The following is a 22,227-nucleotide window of genomic DNA, read 5'->3' as shown; positions in this document are numbered from 1 at the left end:
CAGTGTACACATCTATACAAAGGTGTACACATCTATACAAAAGTGTACACATCTATACAACAGTGTACACATCTATACAACAGTGTACACATCTATACAACAGTGTACACATCTATACAACAGTGTACAAAAGTGTACACATCTATACAACAGTGTACACATCTATACAACAGTGTACACATCTATACAAAAGTGTACACATCCATACAACAGTGTACACATCTATACAAAGTGTACACATCTATACAACAGTGTACACATCTATACAACAGTGTACACATCTATACAACAGTGTACACATCTATACAACAGTGTACAAAAGTGTACACATCCATACAACAGTGTACACATCTATACAACAGTGTACACATCTATACAACAGTGTACACATCTATACAAAAGTGTACACATCCATACAACAGTGTACACATCTATACAAAAGTGTACACATCTATACAACAGTGTACACATCTATACAACAGTGTACAAAAGTGTACACATCCATACAACAGTGTACACATCTATACAACAGTGTACACAACAGTGTACACATCTATACAAAAGTGTACACATCTATACAACAGTGTACACATCTATACAAAAGTGTACACATCTATACAACAGTGTACACATCTATACAACAGTGTACAAAGGTGTACACATCTATACAAAAGTGTACACATCTATACAACAGTGTACACATCTATACAACAGTGTACACATCTATACAAAAGTGTACACACCCATACAACAGTGTACACATCTATACAACAGTGTACACATTTATACAACAGTGTACACATCTATACAAAAGTGTACACATCCATACAACAGTGTACACATCTATACAACAGTGTACACATCTATACAAAGTGTACACATCCATACAACAGTGTACACATCTATACAACAGTGTACACATCTATACAACAGTGTACACATCTATACAAAAGTGTACACATCCATACAACAGTGTACAGCTGGTGGATTAAACCCTGTGTCATCGTCCAATATCTGGCAAAGAGTTATCTTTCCTTCTGCATTCTACGCATGTGAGCTATGCAGCAATATCAGCAGCACTGAGATGAATGAAATGGAAATTGTCCAGCGCTACTTTGCTAGAAGAGTCCAGAACCTCCACAAGAGATCTCCTACAGTTGCTACAGCTCAGGTACTAGGGCTATGGTCAATGCAAGGCAGAGTAGATAAATCAAAGCTCCTGTTTTGGGGCCGACTCTGTCGCTCAGCCAGTACCAGTATTGTGAAGCCTATCATGTATTTGAGATTCGCGGAATATATGTCTACTGGGGTAAAAAGTACAAGATCGATTGCCCATGACCTCTTGAATGCAGCTCACAAATATGGATTCTCAGATATCATTAACACCTTCATGACAACAGGAGAATTTCCATGCAAAAATGTATGGAATTCCATGGTACAGAAGGCTATATGCCACCACGAACACACTGAATGGAGAAATAAACTCCAAGAGCGTCCAAATATGCAGAGATTTGGTGCCATTCATACGCGCCTCTCTCCTCATCGTCTCTGGAACCTGTGTTTGTGGTATAACATGGCCACCCCTCCTGTCTATGCTCTGATAAAGTTGGGTATACTGCCCGTCACACTTGGACTGTGTCTTATATGCGAGACTGAAAGTGAGGACATTGTAAAACATCAACTCCTATACTGTGACAAGCTGGTAGAAAACAGGAACGCACTGAGCGAGCATCTGTTTGATAACGTGTCTCTTGACACGTATATGAGACTCGAAGATGCTGAAGACGAGGTTAAAATCCTCACATCCCTTGGTTCCATTACTCCGGTTGTGCAGGACATGACTCTCGATAGCTGGGCTAGGTTCATGAGCATTATTGCAAAACGCATCAGTGCATGGAACCTAGCCAGCATTCTGTATTTATAAGAATAGCATGCAATGCTTTGTACATATTGCCCAGTGATCATCTGTTGCCAAGAGCTATGATTTTTTATGTTCTGTTGAATTTTTCAAATATTATTGAACTTTCTATTTTGTCACAAATGTGTGTTATGCTCTAAAAATATATACATAACTGGATGTATAACTCATCAAACCATTGGTGGAAATGAAGAACATTCATTCATTCATTCATTCATTCATTCATTCATTCATTCATTCATTCATTCATTCATCCATAAAACAGTGTACACATCTATACAACAGTGTACACATCTATACAAAAGTGTACACATCTATACAAAAGTGTACACATCCATACAACAGTGTACACATCTATACAACAGTGTACACATCTATACAACAGTGTACACATCTATACAAAAGTGTACACATCCATACAACAGTGTACACATCTATACAACAGTGTACACATCTATACAACAGTGTACACATCTATACAAAAGTGTACACATCTATACAACAGTGAACACATCTATACAACAGTGTACACATCTATACAAAAGTGTACACATCCATACAAAAGTGTACACATCTATACAACAGTGTACACATCTATACAACAGTGTACACACCTATACAACAGTGTACACATCTATACAACAGTGTACACATCTATACAACAGTGTACACATCTATACAACAGTGTACACATCTATACAACAGTGTACACATCTATACAAAAGTGTACACATCTATACAACAGTGTACACATCTATACAAAAGTGTACACATCTGTACAACAGTGTACACATCTATACAACAGTGTACACATCTATACAACAGTGTACTCACCTATACAACAGTGTACACATCTATACAAAAGTGTACACATCTATACAACAGTGTACTCACCTATACAACAGTGTACACATCTATACAACAGTTACACATCTATACAACAGTGTACACATCTATACAACAGTGTACACATCTATACAACAGTGTACACATCTATACAAAAGTGTACACATCTATACAACAGTGTACACATCTATACAACAGTGTACATATCTATACAACAGTGTACACATCTATACAACAGTGTACACATCTATACAACAGTGTACACATCTATACAACAGTGTACACATCCATACAAGAGTGTACACATCTATACAACAGTGTACTCACCTATACAACAGTGTACACATCTATACAACAGTGTACACATCTATACAACAGTGTACTCATCTATACAACAGTGTACACATCTATACAACAGTTACACATCTATACAACAGTGTACACATCTATACAACAGTGTACACATCCATACAACAGTGTACACATCTATACAACAGTGTACACATCTATACAACAGTGTACACATCTTTACAACAATGTACTCACCTATACAACAGTGTACACATCTATACAACAGTGTACACATCTATACAACAGTGTACACATCTATACAACAGTAGCCATAAACCTGACAGAGGGTAATTCGTTCATTTACAATCATATTTTGTTAAAACCCACTCCTGCAAGGAGGAAGTTACTCAAGCAAAATATGCTTGACGGTAAATCTTCGAAAACGTGATACGTGTTTGTGTTAGTAGTTTGAAGTAACCCTTGCAAATCTTGTATGACATCGTGTCCAAATGACTCCGCCATGAAGTAACTGGCAACTCAAGAATGTACAACCAATTTCAGGCTTGTATCCCTCTAATGTACCATCTCCTCTTCATGAGACCCGGTTATAGTTGTGTTTTAAAGTTGCTGTGTGGCGTAGATCGTGGGGTGACTGATACGTCAAGTACTTCTTTAGCTACCTACCCACTGAATCAACATTGCTGGGTAATGGATGTTGGCCCTGGGACATTCCCTAGCAAAGCTCCAAAAGCTGTACTACCATCCTTTGATCCATCTGGAACGATCACATTTGTATATACATATGTATGTCGTAAATTAAATGTGTTCTTGTCGATGATTTGTGCCTTATGTAAAATCTAATGTAAGGATGAAGTCGACTTCCGGTCTGACAAATAGGATCATATAAAGCCGGCAAACATAGAACTGATGTAATTCAACACTAGCCGCTGTGTGGTTTAACCGGAATGTCAGGTAGTGGAGCCAGTTCAGGCTTACAGTGAAACATTTCCACGAGGTGGCTTCAAAACACAATTTTGAAAGCAAATGTTATTCATTACTATAGTAAAGTGATAATTTGATACGGTGTTGCTCCAAACAAGGTCCATCAGTTTCAACATACGGGTTATTAACTGAAGAAGTTACAAAGATTTTGTGTAACGGTGAGCCATTGTCAACTGATAAAGCAGACCAGTGACCTACTAAAATAGAAAAAGGTTATCTGATGCCCCACCTTGGATTTGTCTAACATAACAAATCTAGAGCCTCAAGGAATCTATTGACCTATAAGGTAAATCGAAAATATGCCCAAGGACGTTTGGGTTGATCTACAAAATTGAAACAGTTCAAATTATTGATGGTGTTTGTAGGTATTGTCGGATAGTAATATCGTGATATATACTGAGGCAGACGACCTCTTCTTCTCATGATTTACAGCGATTTTCAAGAAAAGCGATTGATACTGCACGCTGTGTATTTACAATGACATTTTACATAAAGGATTGTAAACGTCCCGTGGTTGGGTGGCAACTACACTGAATGTTATTGATGAGGTCGTTTGTTTCGATGTATAATATAGTCAGTTGATTTGCCATTGTTTCCTTGGTTTTACAAACACCTGTTTGTGATACTGGTCTATTAGTCCTTGCATTCACATAGTCCCTGCCAAGTTACACGTAGCAATAGTTGTGGCTTAACGCCACGGAGGAATCCGTCATGCCAAGACCTGACCGCATAGACATGATCACATAGATCATAGATCTACAAACGTACAAACACGCTTCAAGCAAATGCCTTAGGAACGGAATGTAAATGTAACAGTTGGAGCAGATGGTGAGTTAGACTGTTTATAATCTTCTCCATGATGTGAAGCAGGACCAGCAGTCTGAATTCTATGAACATTGTGTCTAGAAAATTCGTCATTCAATTTTGACACTTTGCCTATAATTTCTATAATCAGGTTCCGCATCTTGGGCACTGGCGTGTGAAAATGAGTTAGCCATACTTCAGCCACGACTGATGCTTAGTTTATCTGACGGCGTTGGTGGTTTTAACATGAATCAAATATGTACAGATGGATGTCGGCGGAAATATAGCCCCAGCACTTATATCTTGCACTTGCTAGTCCGTTTGCACTCATTATCAAACCAAATATCTCGAAGATGTGGAATTCTAATCATGGCTGTGTCAGCAATGTCACTCAGCGTATTGGAAAGATACTGAAACTAACAATCTACACCTATCAGTACAGAGACTAAAGTGACGGTTTATTGTGGTAAGTGATTTCCACCTTCAGGTTCAACATGGGTTTGAATCTGTTTATGCCAGATCTGAAGTGGAATAGGTCCTATTAGCAGGGTGTAGCAATGTATTTGATTAATCACTGAATGATGTCCCTTGTGGTGCCAGTTTTCGTGCTGCCATTGGAGTTGACACATGTATTGACACAGTATATTGATACAGGTACTGACATAGGTACTGATACAGGTATTGACACAGTATACTGATACAGGTACTGACACACGTATTGACACAGTATACTGATACAGGTACTGACACAGGTACTGATACAGGTACTGTACCCCTAGGCTTGTACCCCAGTTGCCATTATGTATGTCAAGCCTTGCCGCTTAGAAACAGTCATTGTCGCTCCTGGTACAATTGTGAATGTCAAGCCTTGTACCCCTGGTGCCACTGTGAATGTCAAGCCTTGTACCCCTGGTACCATTGTGAATGTCTAGCTTTGTACCTCTGGTGACATTGTGAATGTCAGGCCTTGTACCACTGTTGCCATCATGAATGTTAAGCCTTGTACCCCTGTTTCCATAGTGAATGTAAAGTTTTGTACCTCTGGTGCCATTTTGAACGTCTAGCCTTGAATCAACAGTGCCATAGTGAATGTAAAGCCTTGTACCCCCTGTGCCATTGGGAATTTCAAGCCTTGTAGACCGCCTCCGTGGTGCAGAGGTTAGAGCGTCCGCCCGGAGAGCGGAGGGTCGCGGGTTCGATCCCCGACCGCGTCATACCAAAAGACGTTAATTTATGGCACTTGTTGGTCCCTGCCTGGCACTTGGCATTAATGGGTTATAACAAGGACTGGTCGGCTCGGAGTCAGTATAATGTGGGGTATTCATGCTTCATTCCGGCATGGTATCTCAGTGGGCTAGCACTATAAAACCAGCTTCAATCTGGGCTAGTACAAGCAGCCGCACATACACATACACACGCATTCACGTCGTCATATGAGCGAAATATTCTCAAGCACGACGTTAAACCCAAATTCTCCTCACTCACCTTGTACCCCTGAGTCTGTGTGTGTGGACGGGTGGATGAGTAATTGACATTGTAATATTGCTCTGCTTCAGCGAGTGACTACGCCACTGACTTTTGCGCTACAGCGTCTATACAGAAGGTAACACGTTGATCAGAAGTAGATGGACGCTCGCGGACCTTGACTTATCGTTGACCTCCACTTGGGTATGTGTATACAGCGGTGAGGTATCTTCAAACTAATTACTTGTTTATTGAGAAACTGCGAACGAACGTGTCCACAACACAAGCGTGCTTACATCGTATGCAATTATCTGCAGGAACCAGAGCAGCGGTCAGTGGGCGATCATCTGTACAGGACTACCAGCTGGACACACACACGTCGTAAACATGGTGTATATAATACGTGGATATGATTGTACTGTTGTCGCTAGTACCAGTAGTCGCAATAATTAGTGCAGGGGCTTATGTAGCAAAAATGCTTCCCGTGGGAAGTGCATGTTAATTTTTGGAACCACTGATAATTGTGATCAGTATTGCATATGGATGATTAGAAGTGTCATTCTGGGGAAACTCGGTACCCATAATCGAGCTGCAACACCAATGTGAGAAAAACATATTCTTATAAACCTATCACAACGTAGGCATGTAGTATGTCAAAATGTACCTTGTGATGTGTGTTTTACAACTAATATTATATATCATGAATCTCAATAATATATGCATGCATAATAAACACTATGGTCATGAGTGATTCTGCCAAAACTGAAGGTTTGTTGCAGAGGGTATGCATTCAACCCTGTTAGTGTGTGTGTGTATTAATGTGTTAGCATATTTACTCAAATACTACTATATGGATTTCAATTAAACTTTCTGGATCTCTTGGGTATGTCAAATCAATTAGATGTTGAAAAAGTACACTCTTCAAAAAAAGAAACGCAAACGCAAAATATCATTGAAATATTTGTCTTATTGAATTATGTAAAATCAACGAAAATAAACGGTGCAGCATTGAAATTATGTAGAGCAATACATTGGTATCTCGTGCACATTTCACAAGAATGACAGTTATCATAGTCATTACTGCTGTCCACGAGGTGACGTTGATGTTACTGCCTTGTATGGCCACCTCTTACTGCTAGAACTGCACGACACCTCCTTGACACAGATTGAATCAGTTGTTGGATGTTTCGTTGTGGAATCCTTTTCCATTCCTCCTGTAGCATGTTGAACAACAGTTACTGTTAAAGCCCCAATGGCGGATTACGACGTTGACGTACACGTTTATCTATCTGATCCCACATGTAAATCATATTGGTTTCAGATCTGGGGATCTGGAGGGCCAGGGGAGGACATTGATGTTGTTATTGTCCAGGTAGTCCACTGAAGCACGTGCTGTGTGACGTTTGGCGTTGTCCTGGTGGTACAGCTCCCTTTGGCGGTCGACAAGACGATGCACGTGAGGTCAGAATCTGGTCGGTATATCTCGCGGTCGTAAGATTGCCTTGGACCAATTCCGATCTGCAGGTGAATAAGATGGCTCCCCACATCATCGCACCTTCTCTACCAAATCTGTCCACTTGCCTGATGCAGTTGGATACAAAACTTTCATTGCGTGGTCTGTAGACACGTTGTCTTCCGTCACGTCGCTTGAGGGGATACCACGATTCATCACTGAACCATATGTGCCTCCAGTTTCCAAGGCTCCATGGCTGCACCGCATTACACCACCTGACTCACGGACGTTGATGTAATCGTATCAGAGAGGGGGCAACTTGTGGACGTCTGGCACGCATACCTACCTCTCGGAGACGGTTCCTGATTGTCTGGTCGGACAGTCTCCGGGCTCGAAATAGATCTTGTGCTGTGCCCCGGGCGGAATGATAGTAGTCACGTAGGTGGGTTACCCGGATGTAGCGATCTTGGGTTTTGTGGTGACTCACGGTCTTCCTGGTCTTGGATGGTCATTTGTCGAAATGGAATGCACAAAACGATCCCACAAACAAGTTATTGTGCTGGGATGAATGCTGAAGTTCCTCACCACGACACTGGATTTGCCAGCTTGTAATCGTACAATGGCAATATTTCGGTGGGCACCGTTGAGACGTCCCAATTTCTCATCCAATATTTGCAAGGGTCTTGGATGAATTTTGCGAGATGCATTTAGGTTTTTATAGTCATAGGTTGCACGCGAAAAGCAAAAATTGCGGGTTTTTGTTGTGTGCCATACAAGTCAAGCTCATCATGACAATCATGATCGATAAAACCATTCAAAATCGTTTATGGTTGCATTCGCTCACGCATGTTCTTCTAAACCATACCAACAACAATATTCAACCCTCAAAACACGCTTAATTTGACATTTGCGAACCAAATTTCATTTTTTATCCGCTGCCGCGCGTTTAGCACGAAGCGGGTGATATAGTATTAGGCTCCGTCCGTCCGTCCGTACGTACATACAAATTGGAATATCCTAAGAACCGTTGACTGGATTCTTTTCATATTTGGTACCTAGGTTTATCACCGTATACGAAAGGTCCCAGTCAGGTTTGGTGATCTTGACCTTAATTTCAAGGTCACAAGGGAACATTTACGTTTTACCCTTGTCAGCGTGATATCTTACTAGATTTTATTCATATTCAACACCAAGCCTTATCTAGGGAAGGCGCAGGGCCCAGTTGATTTTGGTGACCTTCACATACTTTTCAAGGTCACAGTGACACTTTGAAGATTTCAGTGTGTTAACCTGCATGTTAAGATGGTCAGCGAGATATCTCAAGAACCATTCACTGGACTCTCTTCATATTTGACAACAACTTCATCTAGGGACAGTGAAAGGCCCAGTCGATTTTGGTGACCTTCACTTAATTTTCAAGGTCACAAAGACTCTTTGAAGATTTCACCATGTTAAATTGCATGTTAAGATAGTCAGCAAGATATCGCAAAAAACATTCTCTGGATTGTTTTTATATTTGACACCAAGCTTCATCTAATGAAGGTACAGGGCCCAGTCAATTTTGGTCACCTTCACATAATTTGCAAGGTCAATGTGACACTTTGAAGATTTCAGCATGTTAACCTGAATTCACTGGATTTCTTCATAGACTTTCAAGACTTCCCTTGAATGTTTTTCAATAAGCAATTTCTTTCGTACCATTTTTACATATTTCATACACTATGACATTCATGTCGAGGTCAAAGTCAGTCTTGCAAATATTTGTGTGTTTGAACAACTAAAGAGAAGATATAAAGAGAGGTTGACTGGTCATGTTTTTGTTGACATTTAACTTCATCTTAAACTTTCATTACTTTTTAAGTATGATTTGATAATTTGCGGCGGGGGATTATGTCACCTTAGTGACAATGCTTGTTCAAATTTTTTTTTGCGTTTCTTTTTCTTTCTTTTTTTGAAGGGTGTGTGTTAAAGTACATGTACAAAGAAGTACATTGAAAATAATCGCAATGTTAAATAAATGGAGAATATGAATAATAACTCAAAAAGTGATGGATGGATTTGAATGAATCTTGGTGGTTCTGTTAGGTATGACACAAGGGTTATCTGCGTACGGTTTGGTGAAAGCACATTTTAAGTACAAGTACACAATAGTACTTTAAAAATGCAATAGTGAAAGGAAATTTCTGTGCAAGGCAGGGGCATGTTCTCCAACGAGGGACCTTCTAGTTACCAAATAAAAAAAAGAAAATTCATGCTTTTGTTTATATGACAAATAATGTCGAAGTTTTGTTCTTGCAGGTTAATGACGGATTGATTGACTGTGCAAGTTGCTGAACAATGTGAAAGTTAAAATAAGTATACTAGTGCACATTATATATTGCACTTGCATACCCCACTTGTAATATGTAGTTATCTGTTTACTGTGGTAATTTGTCACTTCTGTATTAATATATTCAGTTTGTATTGACTGCAGTTTTGGCTTTATGTCATTTGTCATTTAATTACCCAGACACGAGTGACACTTGTGCACGACTATATGATAGTCACATCAACCTTACCTGGGTACTATTATTACTACGTACATAAGTGTGTCATGGTAGTATATATTATGAAATGGGAGAATACATTAATTGAATAAATGGTTTCCATTGATATAGGCCAAAACTTACAATGTTTGTGTCCGATGAAGGAAAGACAATATTTTAAATGATTATGCCAAATTGTTTGTCACCAAATTGAAATTAAAAGCATATTATGTCGTTATCTCTATGCCAAACATATAAATACACACACACACTAACAGGGTTGAATGCATACCCTCTGCAACAAACCTTCAGTTTTGGCAGAATCACTCATGATCATAGTGTTTATTATGCATGCATATATCATTGAGATTCATGATATATAGTGGTAGTTGTAAAACACACATCATAAGCTGCATTTTGATATGCTACATGACTATGTTGTGATAGGTTTATGAAAACATGTTTTTCTCCAAATGGTGTCGCAAGCGATTTTGGTAACTCATATTCAATCACCCCACAATGACACTTATAGCAAACAGAAAAAATGGAACCATGTTTTTCCTGAATCCATACACAACAGTGATTACAATTAGTATTGGTTCCAAAAATTAACATGTAATTCCCACGGAATCTGCCTCTGCACTAAATACTAGTACTGGTACCCCACAGAGTCAACCCCCCACAGTCAACCCCACATAGTCAACCTCACAATGTCAGACCCACACAGTCAATCCCCCACAGTCAACCCCACAGTTAACCCCACACAGGCAACCCCACACTGTCAACCCGACACAGTTAACCCCACACAGTCAACCTCACAGAGTTCCCCCCCCAGTCAATCCCCCACAGTCAACATCACATAGTCACCCTCACACAGCTAGACCCACACTGTCAACTCCCCACAGTCAACCCCACAGTTAACCCCACACAGCCAACCCCACACAGTTAACCCACACAGTTAACCCCACACAGTCAACCCCAAATAGTCAACTCCACACTTTCAATCCCCCAGAATCAACCCCACATAGTTAACCTGATACAGTCAACCTCACACAGTTAACCCCACTCAGCCAACCCCACACGGGTAACCTGTAGCTGCGAACAATGCTCAGGAATCCCTGCACAAAAACGCCATCAGTGCGGAATGTTTGAAAAGTATTTATACATACGCTATAAAATCTTCCGCATGTATTACTCATCACGATATCCAACCGATCAGTATGGCTGTAATGAATGTAATGAGCATATCCACGTCCTTTCTGACACCAATAGAAACATGCTGATAACACGGCTAATGATGTCTGCTGAATTATGCAACACTAACATCATATATAACAAAGGAAACCTAGTGTTTCCTCAATGACCCAAAAGCTTGAACAAATATTGACAGATGTCATGATCTAATGGTGCATTAATGAATTACATTACTTTCATTACAATTCCGATGTCAGTCATGTGTCAGATTGCACTGGATTAGTTCTGCCTTGAAGCACCAACTTCAGCCTTGATTGGCTGACCCCGTAATTTACATGCAGATGTTCCCTAATGGCCGAGTTGTCGCTCCATAGTCCGGGGCTATGGGAAGCTGATGGAACGTGCGCATTGACTCCTTCTGTGAAGGCAGCTGGTCCAGGGAATGCACTGCTTGGTGCTTGACACACCATTCGGGTTGTATCCGGGACAATTGGTAAACTTGTTCTGTGAAGATTTGAAATAATCATTCACATTCAGTACAGGTAGGGTAGCTCCTAACACATACTTTTGCGATTTATAGACAATGGGTCTAATCATTTGGAAGTCTGCTGGTTCAGGAGATGGTGTAGCTAACTGATCTTTGGTCTTGTGATGCAAGTCAGAGTTGATATGCTAGATGTTGTCCAGTGAAACATGAATCGAGTAATAGAGAAGTGTCGAATGGTGGAATCTTCCGAGCAACTTCTTCTAGGAACTTTAGGAGTTGAATGTGCCCTCTAAGGTACAGTCTTAAAGTCATTGTCTGCTAGAGTGTTTCCTATCCACATACGTCTCCGCGAATTTATGCCACCCCACACACGTGCTAAATGTGCAAACAAAAGGAATGTATGCCAACCCACACACGTGCTAAATGTGCAAACAAAGGGAAGGTATGCCACCCCACACAGGTGGTAAATGTGCAAACAAAGGGAAGGTATGCCACCCCACACACGTGGTAAATGTGCAAACAAAGGGAATATATGCCACCCCACACAAGTGCTAAATGTGCAAACAAAGGGAAGGTATGCCACCCAAAACACGTGCTAAATGTGCAAACAAAGGGAATATATGCCATCCCACACAGGTGCTAAATGTGCAAACAAAGGGAATGTAAGCCACCCACACACGTGCTAAATGTGCAGACAAAGGGAATGTATGCCACCCCACACAGATGCTAAATGTGCAGACAAAGGGAATGTATGCCACTCCACAGAGGTGCTAAATGTGCAAACAAAGGGAATGTAAGCCACCCCACACACGTGGTAAATGTGCAAACAAAGGGAATGTACGCCACCCCACACACGTGCTAAATGTGCAAACAAAGGGAATGTATGCCGCCCCACACATGTGGTAAATGTGCAGACAAAGGGAATGTATGCCACCCCACACACGTGCTAAATGTGCAAACAAAGGGAATGTATGCCATCCCACACAGGTGCTAAATGTGCAAACAAAGGGAATGTAAGCCACCCACACACGTGGTAAATGTGCAGACAAAGGGAATGTATGCCACCCCACACAGATGCTAAATGTGCAGACAAAGGGAATGTATGCCACCCACACAGGTGCTAAATGTGCAAACAAAGGGAATGTATGTCACCCCACACACGTGCTAAATGTGCAGACAAAGGGAATGTATGCCACCCCACACAGGTGCTAAATGTGCAAACAAAGGGAATGTACGTCACCCCACACATGTGGTAAATGTGCAGACAAAGGGAATGTATGCCACCCCACACAGGTGCTAAATGTGCAGACAAAGGGAATGTATGCCACCCCACACAGGTGCTAAATGTGCAAACAAAGGGAATGTATGCCACCCCACACACGTGGTAAATGTGCAGACAAAGGGAAGGTATGCCACCCAAAACACGTGGTAAATGTGCAAACAAAGGGAATATATGCAACCCCACAAAAGTGCTAAATGTGCAAACAAAGGGAAGGTATGCCACCCAAAACACGTGCTAAATGTGCAAACAAAGGGAATATATGCAACCCCAAACAGGTGGTAAAGTGCAGGCAAAGGGAATGTATGTCACCCCACACACGTGCTAAATGTGCAGACAAAGGGAATGTATGCAACCCCACACAGGTGTTAAATGTGCAAACAAAGGGAATGTATGCCACCCAACAAAGGTGCTAAATGTGCAAACAAAGGGAATGTATGCCACCCCACACACGTGCTAAATGTGCAGACAAAGGGAATGTATGCCGCCCCACACACGTGTTAAATGTGCAAACAAAGGGAATGTATGCAAACCCACACACTTGGTAAATGTGCAAACAAAGGGAATGTATCCCACCCCACACACGTGGTAAATGTGCAGACAAAGGGAATGTATGCCACCCCACACACGTGTTAAATGTGCAAACAAAGGGAATGTATGCAACCCCACACACGTGTTAAATGTGCAAACAAAGGGAAGGTATGCCACCCCACACACGTGGCAAATGTACAGACAAAGGGAATGTATGCCACCCCACACAGGTGCTAAATGTGCAAACAAAGGGAATGTATGCCACCCCACACACGTGTTCAATGTGCAAACAAAGGGAATGTATGCCACCCCACACACGTTTTAAATATGCAAACAAAGGGAAGGTATGTCACCCCACACACGTGCTAAATGTGCAGACAAAGGGAATGTATCCACCCCACACGCGTGGCAAATGTGCAGACAAAGGGAATGTATGGCACCCAACACACGTGCTAAATGTGCAAACAAAGGGAAGGTATGCCACCCCACACAGGTGGTAAATGTGCAAACAAAGGGAATGTATGCAGCCCCACACACGTTTTAAATATGCAAACAAAGGACCACACACATGGAGAAAGGACACGAAATAGGAATGTATGCACACCCCAGACATGGAAATGGGACCGAAAGAAATGGAAGGACAAAGACACTTTAACAGACATTAGAAAATACGTGGAACAAAGGAACACACACACACAAGTGGAACAAATAATGGAATGGACAAGAATGGGAATGGAGGACCCCACACAGAATGTGCAGACATGGAATGAGGACCCCACACAGAACAAGAACATGGACCCTGAATACAACACAGAATAGAAACCCCACACCCACACATGAACAAAGGACACACACACAAAGAATAAATGGAATCACCACACACACAAGGACACAGGACTGACCACACACAAAGGGAATGAACACACCCACAAGCGAATGGACAAATGGAATGACAAAGGAAGATCAAGAAGGAACCCAACACGTGGAATGGAATGGAACACACACAAAAAGAAGGTGGAATGACCCACATAGGAAGAATGGACATAACCAGCACACAAATTGGAAATATGGAATGGAATGGAACCCACACACGTTTTGACAATGGAATGGAAGCACGAACCACAAGGGAAGGAAATGGAACTGCATTACACACGTGCAAAGGAAACATGGAATCGAACAAGGAATGAATGGAATGACACCCACACGTGCTAAATGGAAGACAAAGGGAAATATGGAACCCCACGAACATAAAAATAGACAAAAGTGGAATGGTATGCCACCCAAAACAGGTGCTAAATGAACACAAAGGAATAGTGGAAGCAACCCACACAGGTGCTAAAAGTGCAACGGAGGGAATGCATGCCACCCACACAGGTGGAGGAATGTGCAGACAAAGGGAATGTCTGCCAACAAGGAACGGTGGAATGGAGGACCCCACACACAAGACATGTAATGGAATGGGGACACGACAAAGAACAAAACAAATGGAATGGATCCCACCCACACAGTGGAATGTGCAAACAAAGGAATGGAGGACACCCCACACAGGTGGAATGTGAATGTGCCAAACAAAGGGAATGAATGCCGCCACACACGTGGTAAATGTAATGGACAAAGGGGAGGTATGCCACCAAACACACACGTGGAGGAATGGACAAACAAAGGGAAATTGACACAAAAATAGACACCCCACACACAAGCACAGTGGTAGACAAAGGAATGGATCCACCCCACACAAAATGGAATGGAATGGACAACAAAAGAAACATGTAATGGAAACACAGGAATGGAATGTAACACACATTGAAAATGGAACAAAGGAGGAACACCCCCACGTGAATGAAACATGGAATGGACCACACGGACAGGTGGTAAATGTGCAGACAAAGGGAATGTATGCCACCCAACACAGGCAGTAAATGTGAATGGACAAGGGAATGTAATGGCCACCCCACACAGGTGGTAAATGTGCAACAAAGGGAATGTACGCCACCCCACACACGTGGAAAATGTGCAAACCAAAGGAATGTATGCCACCCAATTACACGTGGTAAATGTGCAAACAATGGAAATGTATGCCTCACCCACACATGTGGTAATGTGCTGCAAACAAATGGGAATGTACACCACACACGACCCACATGTGCAACAGGAATGTGCCACACAGAAACAAAGGGAATGGAAGCCATCCCACACACATAGGAATATGTTACTAAAGGAATGGAAGAATCCCAGAACACAGGAAGGATGCAGACATGTAAGCCACCCACACAGAACTAAAATGAAAACAGACAAAGACACAGAATGGATGCCATGGACCACACAATGGAAAATGCAAACAAAGGGAATGTATGACACCCACACAGGTGAAAATGTGCAGACAAAGGGAATGGTATGCAACCCCACACAAAATAATGGAAATAAACAAAGGGAATGTGGAATGGACACGTACCACACAAAGAATAAAGATGGAATGGGAAACATGCCACACACAGGTGCTAAATGTGCAGACAAAGGAATGTAAGAACCCACACATGTGAAATGTGTGCAAAAGGGAATGTAATGAACCCACAACAAAGGGAATGTATGCCACCCCACACACGTGTTAAATGTGCAAACAAAGGGAATGTATGCAACCCCACACACGTGTTAAATGTGCAAACAAAGGGAAGGTATGCCACCCCACACACGTGGCAAATGTACAGACAAAGGGAATGTATGCCACCCCACACAGGTGCTAAATGTGCAAACAAAGGGAATGTATGCCACCCCACACACGTGCTCAATGTGCAAACAAAGGGAATGTATGCCACCCCACACACGTTTTAAATATGCAAACAAAGGGAAGGTATGTCACCCCACACACGTGCTAAATGTGCAGACAAAGGGAATGTATCCACCCCACACGCGTGGCAAATGTGCAGACAAAGGGAATGTATGGCACCCAACACACGTGCTAAATGTGCAAACAAAGGGAAGGTATGCCACCCCACACAGGTGGTAAATGTGCAAACAAAGGGAATGTATGCAACCCCACACACGTTTTAAATATGCAAACAAAGGGAAGGTATGTCACCACACACGTGCTAAATGTGCAAACAAGGGGAAGGTATGCCACCCCACACACGTGCTAAATGTGCAGACAAAGGGAATGTATGCCACCCCACACACGTTCTAAATGTGCAAACAAAGGGAAGGTATGCCACCCAAAACAGGTGCTAAATGTGCAGACAAAGGGAATGTAAGCCACCCCACACAGGTGCTAAATGTGCAACCAAAGGGAATGCATGCCACCCCACACAGGTGTTAAATGTGCAGACAAAGGGAATGTCTGCCACCCCACACACGCGGTAAATGTGCAAACAAAGGAAATGTATGTCAGCCCACACATGTGGTAAATGTGCAAACAAAGGGAATGTACGCCACCCCACACACGTGCTAAATGTGCAAACAAAGGGAATGTATGCCACCCCACACATGTGGTAAATGTGCAGACAAAGGGAATGTATGCCACCCCACACACGTGCTAAATGTGCAAACAAAGGGAAGGTATGCCACCCCACACAGGTGGTAAATGTGCAAACAAAGGGAATGTATGCAACCCCACACACGTTTTAAATATGCAAACAAAGGGAAGGTATGTCACCACACACGTGCTAAATGTGCAAACAAGGGGAAGGTATGCCACCCCACACACGTGCTAAATGTGCAGACAAAGGGAATGTATGCCACCCCACACACGTTCTAAATGTGCAAACAAAGGGAAGGTATGCCACCCAAAACAGGTGCTAAATATGCAGACAAAGGGAATGTAAGCCACCCCACACAGGTGCTAAATGTGCAACCAAAGGGAATGCATGCCACCCCACACAGGTGTTAAATGTGCAGACAAAGGGAATGTCTGCCACCCACACACGCGGTAAATGTGCAAACAAAGGAAATGTATGTCAGCCCACACCTGTGGTAAATGTGCAAACAAAGGGAATGTACGCCACCCCACACACGTGCTAAATGTGCAAACAAAGGGAATGTATGCCGCCCCACACACGTGGTAAATGTGCAGACAAAGGGAAGGTATGCCACCCCACACAGGTTCTAAATGTGCAAACAAAGGGAAGGTATGCCACCCAAAACAGGTGCTAAATATGCAGACAAAGGGAATGTAAGCCACCCCACACAGGTGCTAAATGTGCAACCAAAGGGAATGCATGCCACCCCACACAGGTGTTAAATGTGCAGACAAAGGGAATGTCTGCCACCCCACACACGCGGTAAATGTGCAAACAAAGGAAATGTATGTCAGCCCACACATGTGGTAAATGTGCAAACAAAGGGAATGTACGCCACCCCACACACGTGCTAAATGTGCAAACAAAGGGAATGTATGCCACCCCACACATGTGGTAAATGTGCAGACAAAGGGAATGTATGCCGCCCCACACACGTGGTAAATGTGCAGACAAAGGGAATGTATGCCACCCCACACACGTGCTAAATGTGCAAACAAAGGGAATGTATGCCATCCCACAGAGGTGCTAAATGTGCAAACAAAGGGAATGTAAGCCACCCACACACGTGGTAAATGTGCAGACAAAGGGAATGTATGCCACCCCACACAGATGCTAAATGTGCAGACAAAGGGAATGTATGCCACCCCACACAGGTGCTAAATGTGCAAACAAAGGGAATGTATGTCACCCCACACACGTGGTAAATGTGCAGACAAAGGGAATGTATGCCACCCCACACAGGTGCTAAATGTGCAAACAAAGGGAATGTATGTCACCCCACACACGTGGTAAATGTGCAGACAAAGGCAATGTATGCCACCCCACACAGGTGCTAAATGTGCAAACAAAGGGAATGTACGTCACCCCACACACGTGCTAAATGAGCAGAAAAAAGGAAGATATGCCACCCCACACAGGTGCTAAATGTGCAGACAAAGGAAGGTATGCCACCCCACACAGGTGCTAAATGTACAGACAAAGGGAATGTATGCCACCCCACACAGGTGCTAAATGTGCAGACGAAAGGGAGGTATGCCACCCCACACATGCGGTAAATGTGCAAACAAAGGGAATGTACGCCACCCAACACACAGGTGCTAAATGTGCAGACAAAGGGAATGTATGCCACCCCACACGTTCTAACTATGCAGACAAAGGGAATGTATGTCAGCCCACACACGTGGTAAATGTGCAGACAAAGGGAATGAATGGCACCCCACACAGGTGCTAAATGTGCAAACAAAGGGAATGTATGCCACCCCACACACGTTCTAACTGTGCAGACAAAAGGAGCGTTCTGTTGATATATACACTCGCCACACTGTCATAAAGACAATCCACACACGTGTACTGTATATGTCGACAATCTGATGTAGCCAATCTCCTCACGTGTACTATCAATGGAGACCTTCTACACACGTGTACTATTAATGGAGACCTTCTACACACGTCTACCGTTAATGCAAATAATCTGATGTAGCCAACCTCCACACGTGTACTATTAATGGAGACCTTCTACACACGTGTACTATTAATGGAGACCTTCAACACACGTGTACAGTTAATGTAGTCAATCTGATGTAGCCTACCTCCACACGTGTACTATTATTGGAGACCTTCTACACACGTGTACTATTAATGGAGACCTTCTACACACGTGTACCGTTAATGTAGACAATCTGATGTAGCTAACCTCCACACGTGTACTATTAATGCAGACCTTCTACACACGTGTACCGTTAATGTAGACAATCTGATGTAGCCAACCTCCTCACATGTACTATTAATGGAGACCTTCTACACACGTGTACTATTAATGGAGACCTCCTACACACGTCTACCGTTAATGTAGACAATATGATGTAGCCAACCTCCTCACATGTACTATTAATGGAGACCTTCTACACACGTGTACTATTAATGGAGACCTTCTACACACGTGTACCGTTAATGAATACATCTTCTACACACGTGTACTATTAATGAATACCTTCTACACGCGTGTACCGTTAATGTAGACAATCTGATGTAGCCAACTTCCACACGTGTACTGTTAATGGAGACCTTCTACACACGTGTACTATTAATGGAGACCTTCTACACACGTGTACCGTTAATGTCGACAATCTGATGTAGCCAACCTCCTCACTTGTACTATTAATGCAGACCTTCTACACACGTGTACAGTTAGTGTAGACAATCTGATGTAGCCAACCTCCACACGTGTACTATTAATGCAGACCTTCTACACACGTGTACTATTAATGGAGACCTTCTGCACACGTGTACTAGTAATGGAGATTTTCTACACACGTGTACTAGTAATGGAGACCTTCTAAACACGTATACCGTTAATGTAGACAATCTGATGTAGCTAACCTCCTCACGTGCACTATTAATGGAGACCTTCTACACACGTGTACTATTAATTTAGACAATCTGATGTTGCCAACCTCCACACGTGTACTATTAATGGAGACCTTCTACACACGTGTACTATTAATGGAGACCTTCTACACACGTGTACTATTAATGGAGACCTTCTACACACGTGTATTGTTAATGGATACCTTCTACACCCGTTTACTGTTAATGGACACCTTCTACACACGTGTACTATTAATGGAGACCTTCTACACACGTGTACCGTTAATGTAGACACTCTGATGTACCTAACTTCTACACGTGTACTCTTAATGGAGACCTTCTACACACGTGTACTATTAATGAATACCTTCTACACACGTGTACCGTTAATGTAGACAATCTGATGTAGCCAACTTCCACACGTGTACTGTTAATGGAGACCTTCTACACACGTGTACTATTAATGGAGACCTTCTACACACGTGTACCGTTAATGTAGACAATCTGATGTAGCCAACCTTCTCACTTGTACTATTAATGGAGACCTTCTACACACGTGTACAGTTAATGTAGACAATCTGATGTAGTCAACCTCCACTGGTGTACTATAAATGCAGACCTTCTACACACGTGTACTATTAATGAAGACCTTCTACACACGTGTACCGTTAATGTAGACAATCTGATGTAGCCAACCTCCTCACTTGTACTATTAATGGAGACCTTCTGCACACGTGTACTAGTAATGGAGACTTTCTACACACGTGTACTAGTAATGGAGACCTTCTACACACGTACACCGTTAATGTAGACAATCTGATGGAGCTAACTTCCTCACTTGTACTATTAATGGAGACCTTCTACACACGTGTACTATTAATTTAGACAATCTGATGTTGCCAACCTCCACACGTGTACTATTAATGGAGACCTTCTACACACGTGTACTATTAATGGAGACCTTCTACACACGTGCACTATTAATGGAGACCTTCTACACACGTGTACCGTTAATGTAGACAATCTGATGTAGCCAACTTCCACACGTGTACTGTTAATGGAGACCTTCTACACACGTGTACTATTAATGGAGACCTTTACACACGTGTACTATTAATGGAGACCTTCTACACACGTCTACCGTTAATGCAAACAATCTGATGTAGCCAACCTCCACACGTGTACTGTTAATGGAGACCTTCTACACACGTGTACTATTAATGAATACCTTCTACACGCGTGTACCGTTAATGTAGACAATCTGATGTAGCCAACTTCCACACGTGTACTGTTAATGGAGACCTTCTACACACGTGTACTATTAATGGAGACCTTCTACACACGTGTACCGTTAATGTCGACAATCTGATGTAGCCAACCTCCTCACTTGTACTATTAATGGAGACCTTCTATACACGTGTACGTTAGTGTAGACAATCTGATGTAGCCAACCTTCCACACGTGTACTATGTACCGACCTTCTATGTAGACAATTAATGAGACCTTCTGCCAACTGTCCACACGTACTGTTAATGGAGAACTTCTACACACGTGTACCGTTAATGTAGACAATCTGATGTAGACCTCCTCCCGTGCACTTCTAATGGACACCTTCTACCTATTAATGTAGACAATCTGATGTAGCCAACCTCCACACGTGTACTATTAATGCAGACCTTCTACACACGTGTACTAGTAATGGAGACCTTCAACACACGTCTACAGTTAATGTAGTCAATCTGATGTAATGCCTACCTCCACACGTGTACTATTAATGGAGACCTTCTACACACGTGTACTATTAATGGAGACCTTCTACACACGTACCGTTAATGTAGACAATATGATGTACCCTAACTCCTACACATGTACTATTAATGGAGACCTTCTACACACGTACTATTAATGAATACCTTCTGATGTAGCACGCGTGTACCGTTAATGTAGACAATCTGATGTAATGGACTTCCACACGTGTACTGTTAATGGAGACCTTCTACACAACCTTCTCACTTGTACTATTAATGGAGACCTTCTACACACGTGTACCGTTAAT

The sequence above is a fragment of the Haliotis rubra genome, unplaced genomic scaffold (genome assembly GCF_003918875.1).
Source record: "Haliotis rubra isolate DU_JTF1 unplaced genomic scaffold, ASM391887v1 Scf944, whole genome shotgun sequence".
Taxonomy (NCBI): domain Eukaryota; kingdom Metazoa; phylum Mollusca; class Gastropoda; order Lepetellida; family Haliotidae; genus Haliotis; species Haliotis rubra.
Note: the sequence above shows the minus strand (reverse complement) of the source record.